This window comes from Haemaphysalis longicornis, unplaced genomic scaffold (genome assembly GCF_048455015.1).
Source record: "Haemaphysalis longicornis isolate Haplotype H1 unplaced genomic scaffold, Haemaphysalis longicornis Haplotype H1 scaffold_13, whole genome shotgun sequence".
NCBI lineage: Eukaryota > Metazoa > Arthropoda > Arachnida > Ixodida > Ixodidae > Haemaphysalis > Haemaphysalis longicornis.
The window spans coordinates 28,712,331-28,718,488 of NW_027526233.1; positions in this window are offsets into that span (position 1 = coordinate 28,712,331).

Genomic DNA, 6,158 nt, shown 5'->3' on the forward strand with positions numbered 1-6,158 from the left:
CCAGGGACGACAGTAAAGGGAGGTCCAGGGGTGACGCTGTTCAGAGGTGCATTTGCACGCTCCCAGGTTTTCGTTGTATAGTTGGTGACTCGGAGTATGACTAAGTCTGAACGAACCAGATTGCCGAGCTCTGCTCCCAATACTGCGGCAAATGTACAGCCACGGCGTCGATCTCGCTGCAGGCTGCTTTCGCTGCTTCGTGGTGCTGGTCGTTGCTGGACTTGGCTTTACACGGAAAACTGTCGAATTATACTCTCTACAAACATGCGGGACACAAAAGGCCTCTGCTCAGACTTCAGGGCGCCGCAGCAGTTTTTCTAAATACCGCTCTGGCGAGGAAGGATAGTTTGAAAAGTACGAAAGCAGTTCTATAGAGGTGTGTTTACCTAATGTACCAGACTGATATTTTTTTTAGCCGGTTAAAATTACATTGCCAGGCCGCGTGTCAGCAGGCGGGCGTGTTACCTACGGAAGAGGATGAAGAAACAGATGACGCCATGGCGCCTTAGGATTTATGAGAAGACGGGTAGATATATAGACAAACTACCAGAAGGAAACTGGCGAAACAAACTACAGTGAAATTGACTACACATGCGGAAAGCAAAATGTCGAGACGACGATGCGCTCATGTTTCAGCCGACTAGACGCTGCGTCGGCGTGACATCGGTGAAGCGCTGCAGACAGACCTCGAGCGCATAGCTGGAGCGTGTTGAGGTGCCGAAGACGTGACGGGATACTTTCTTCTTGGTACCGGTCGAAATGCAGTGGCCGCAGCTCAGAACGAGGCGGGCGCGCTTGTGCCTGGCCGGTATAAGCTTCGTTCCCGAAGATTGGCCCGAAATGCACCGGGGACAGGCCAATGGAGATGGGCACCCGGGTGGTAGCGGCGGGCCCTCCAAGACAGTTCTTTGGATGGTTCTCGGTGCTCGGCTCAAGCGCGCCCTTTGCTCGATCTAGCACTACCTTGCGACCGCAATCTTTGTCGCGATCGCTGTCGTGCCGCCAGCTCCGTCGGCACACCACTTCCCCTTGCCCCGTGTGCTCCCGCTGGTCCTCCTGCTCTCTCCTCGTCCACGGTCTTTATCCCGCTGTTTTCTAAGCCGGGGTATGTGAGTCATCACAGATTGTATCAAAGGCATGTTCAAGTACGCTATGTGCTTTGATGGGATGATATGGTAATAATGTTTGCTATCAATCTACCACACCACTAGAACACGTTTGAGCTTATTTATGCTCTGTTATTCATTTGCCAACTCCGGAGGAACTAGGCTGTTTAGACGTGGTTGTGGCATAGATTATCGCACTTGTTTATTTGGTATGCGGCCAGTCATACGCATCAAAATATTTCAGCGACCACTGTCGTATTTCCGTGGGATTCTTATTCTTTCACTAATTTAAATTTGGCTACAACTGAAGTGTTGTGATTATATTTGGTCAATTGCGGCGTTTACCCTTCAAAATACTTTTTCGTCTGCTTTGTTTTTCTTCGACGTCGCCGCCTGATCCTAGCGCTACCATGCAGGCTGGTAGGATGCGATGTCCACGTCCTCGTCAGATGTGTCAGGTATGCCCGAGAGATCGGGCTCTCTGAATCTTGAACTCTGCCAGATTATGTGTGCATAAGCAGCCCCGTCCGAGGTCGTCAGGTGCTCCATAGTTGCAAAAACGTTCTACGGCTACAATGAAATGCGTTGCTGGTCCACCGTGCCATCTTCTCCATGCCTTCAGTTGCACTTCAGCTAGAGGGCAAGAAACGAAACGCGTGGCATCGTTTCCTATGGAAATTTGTAATTGGCGGTCAGCAGGTAGTGTGGTGGTGGTTTGGGCTCCTGAAATTAATTCTTTCGATAGCCTGTGTGGAACAAAATCCCTATTCAGATCACTGTTTCACTGCTAGAACAAAGGCCCCTCTGCCCCACCCCCTAGTGAACTGTATCTGCGTATGTAGCCGGAGCAAATAAGTGAAAATAATCTCAATGATTGTTGTGCCAATACTTTTTCCACAGATGAAACATAATAAGTGCGAGAGAAGGCCGAGTGTGGTTCCCGCAAATGTGGTGGGGAGGGGAAGTTTGTTGTATTGCATGTTTCTATTTGAGGAATATTTTTGAGCCGTTGGCAGAGGTGAGACAACACTCAGGAGGTGGAACCTTTCCCGAACGGGTGGCACCTAAAATTAGGGCTCGAAAATCCGGTTCATGTAGAGATTTATTTATTTATTTATTTATTTATTTATTCATACGGCCAATCCCATGAGGGTTTATTGCCGGAATGGCAAAATAATACAACCTTTAACATAGTACAAATATACAGCATTTACGCGTACAACATTATACAAACTTTAAAGAAGATCGTATCGGTTTGTTCACCTATGTGTGTAACAGTTAAGTATTAGTACATGACAACAATCACGCAGCTGCAAACAGCGTCTGAGGTACCAAAAACAAAACAAAATAAAAAAATCAAATAGAAAAGAAAGAAAAAACACAACATGATGCGGTATAAGTCGAAGCTACTATGACTGAATTACTTCGATATGTCCAGGTGATTTTCCAGCAAAGACGAAAAAGCTTCATAAGTAGGACTGCTTGTTAAAGAGGAAGGCAAGTTGTTCCATTCATGTAGGATGAGGGGAAAAAAGGAGAACTTAAAACAGTCGGTGCGCATTGGTATTCTCGAAGTGTTAGTGGATGCGTGTGTCGTGTTGATCTGGTTTCTGCTTTTGATATATACATGAAGCTATCTATGTTTAACTGCTTGTTTATTAATTGGTATAACATCTTCTGCCGAGCAAGTTTTGCTCGCTGTTTAACAGTAATATTGCTACCTTTTTAGAAGTTCTGTGGGCGAATCAGTTATCCTGTATTTGTTTTAAATAAACCTAATAGCCTTCCTCTGCACCATTTCAAGTATGTATGAGTGTGTTAGTGTAAGGAAACCAGGTGACGTTTGCGTATTCCAAAGTTGGTTTTACAAATGTATTATAAGCGAGTAGTTTTGTTTCTGGTGGTGCCTGCTTTAGTCGTCTTCTCAGAAAAAAGAGTCGGCGTAAGGCAGCTGATGTAACATTGGCGACATGCGAGTCCCATCTAAGGTCATGTGTTAAAGTTACGCCCAGATATTTCTGTTGATTCACGACTGTCAAGGAAGTGTTATTAACGGTGTAACAAAACATTGATATCTGATGTTTTCTTTTTATTCTTAAAAGAGCTGATTTTGTTGTGTTCAAGGTCATCTGCTAGTCGGAGCACCAATCGGACACTGTTTGTAAAGCACTATTAAGCGATAGATGGGCTTGGGGGAATTGATTTCTTGGTAAATAATACAATCATCCGCAAATAGGCTGATGTTAACTCTAATATTTTTAGGTAAGTCATTGATGAATATTAAAAAAAAGGATAGCTCCCAAAACACTACTTTGGGGTACGCCCGATGTGACTTTGTGTATGGATGATCTTTCTTGATGAATTTCAACGTATTGGGATCGGTTGGATAAGTAGTCTTTAATTCGATCAGTGATTGCGCCTTTCCTATGGTTGCTTCTAGTTTCTTTAATACATTTTTGTGAGGTACCCGGTCGAATGCTTTCGAGAAATCAAGCATAATAAGGTCCGTTTGTGTCTGGTGGTCTACGCTTAAGGAGAGGTCATGAATCAATTCAAGAAGTTGGGTGACGGTTGACATTCCTTGACGAAAACCGTGCTGATATGGTGATAAAATGTGCTCATGGGCAAGAAACGTTGTTATGTGTTGTAGGATAATATGTTCAACTAATTTACATGCGGTGCTTATCAGGGAAATCAGTCTGAGGTTGGAGGCATCTGCTTCGCTACCGCTTTTGTGTACGGGGATTACTTTTGCCATTTTCCATTGGGCGGGTAGCGAGCTAGTTGACAAAGATTTGGCAAAAATTATGCACAAATACTTGGCCATCCATTCAGCGTATCTGTTGAGAAATACATTAGGTATATGGTCGGGTCCAGCCCCTTTTTTAGTATCAACCATTAACAAAAGGCTGAAAACACCGGCTTCGGACACTGTAAGTGGGGAAAGTGGCTGGTTCAAAGGAATGCTTATGTCAGGACAGATTCCGTTATCTTAACTAAAGACTGACCTAAAATGATCGTTAAACAAGTTGGCTTTCATTTTATTATCATCAGGGGAAGCAATGTTGGAGTCACATTTTTTAGGGTTCAGGTAATTCCAAAATTTTTGGGGAAATGTTTTCAAAAACATAGGCAGCGTATGGGTAAAATACATATATTAAGCTGATTTTATTTTTTTTTCATACTGGTTAGCGCTAAGCTAAGATTGTTTCTAAGTTCATGGTCACGTTTTTCCTTAAGCTCTTTTCTAAGCCTCTTCCCTTTTCGTTTCGCATGAATAATGTCTCGTGTTAGCCATGGATTTTGCTTCTTAGTTTGTTTCTTTTTAGTTGGCATATATTTATCAATGCAGTGTGATACGGTAGCCTTAAATTTTTCCCACAGTGTTTCTATATCTGTGTTTATGTTGTTGCCTAGGTGTTCAAACGAAGCAAGCTCAAAAGAAAGATGGTGTGTTACACTGATATCGTCAGCATTGTTAAAATCGAGATAAGTAACAGAAGATTTGAGTTGGGTATGGGTGTATGACGTAGGAACAGTGTACAAAATAATGCTGTGATCTGACATCCCATCCAAAATGTCAACTTAAGCTTTGTCTGATAGAAAATGTTCACTTAAAAATACCAGATCAAGGATGCTTGAACAGCTTTTTTGTACGCGGGTTGGTTGAGTGACCATTTGGGAAAGATTAAACGTTACCATCGTGTCCATAAGTATGCCGGAACACGTGGAGTGATGCTGCATTGTCTGCCAATTTATATCAGCTAGATTAAAATCACCAAGTAGCACAACTTTGGCTTCTAGAACGTGCAGGCACATGTAGTCATTAAGAGATTGCAGGGTATCACATTCGGATGAGGGCCTGCGATAAACACAGCCAACAAACATTGGGCGAGGGGCATAAAGTAGCTTACAGAAGACTGCCTCGACTCCAATCACTTCTAGCAGGGCTACAAAGGGGATATCGCGTTTTATTAAAATGGCCACACCACCGCCTCGGGATGGTCGATCATTGCTTACTATTGCATAGTTAGGAAGCGCCACCTCAAAATCTTTGATATCCTTTGTTAGCCAAGTTTCAGTGAGCGCTAAAAATTCGGGCTCAATACTTAGCGTCAAAGATTCTAACAATTTTAATTTTTTCATGATGCTGCGGATGTTCACATTTACAAAAGTTATTTCTTTCGCTGTGTTGCGCGACGTGGACTTTGCGATCGCGTTGCTGTTTCCTCGTTTTTGTCCTCTTGAGATGCTCGGGGCGTCAGGCGTCGTGCTGACTAGCACAGCGTCATTTGTTTCTTCATCCCACCGGTATAAGTCATCATTTACCCGTAGTTTCCACAACTTTCTCCGGATATCACGTACCCTAGTGGAAAAATCCTCTCCAATCGAGAAATTTGTTCCTGTTAGCTTCTGGCAGTTCTTTAGGATCAAATTCTTCTCTCCAAAGTCTAGTAGTTTAAGAATAACTGGTCTCACTTTTTTTTCCGTCAGGTTTTCCAATTCTGTGAATGCGTTCGATGTCAACCGGCTCAAATTTTGAAATTTCCTTAACAATTTTCTTATATACAGCTTTTTCTAATGTGTCAGCATTTTCTTCTGCTTCCTCGGGAATGCCATACACTAGAAGATTCGACCTCCTTGAGCGATTTTCCAAGTCGTCCAGCTTCATTTCTAAGGCTGATACTGTTTTCTGTAGCTCGACTACCTAAGCCATGCAAGAAGAAACTTTGTTATCTAAGGAAGTTAACCGTTCCAGTTTATTGTCGATGGCTGTTAATCGCTGTTCTTTGATTTCCTTTAGATCCCCTGTGATTAATTGAAGCTGCTTAAAAAGTTCGTCGAGATCGGGCCCCGGGTTGGTGTCAACAACCCCAGCTAGTATAAGTTATTCCTTAAAATAGGTACACACATCACAGAACATTGGACAAAGTAGCCGAGGGCACGGAAGCACATCCAAACAAAGGTTGTTTGATGGAATACATTTGCCGTAACGTTTGCTCACCTGCAAGAAGTAAACAAATGGGTTCAGGTTGCGCATGCCGGGTGAGC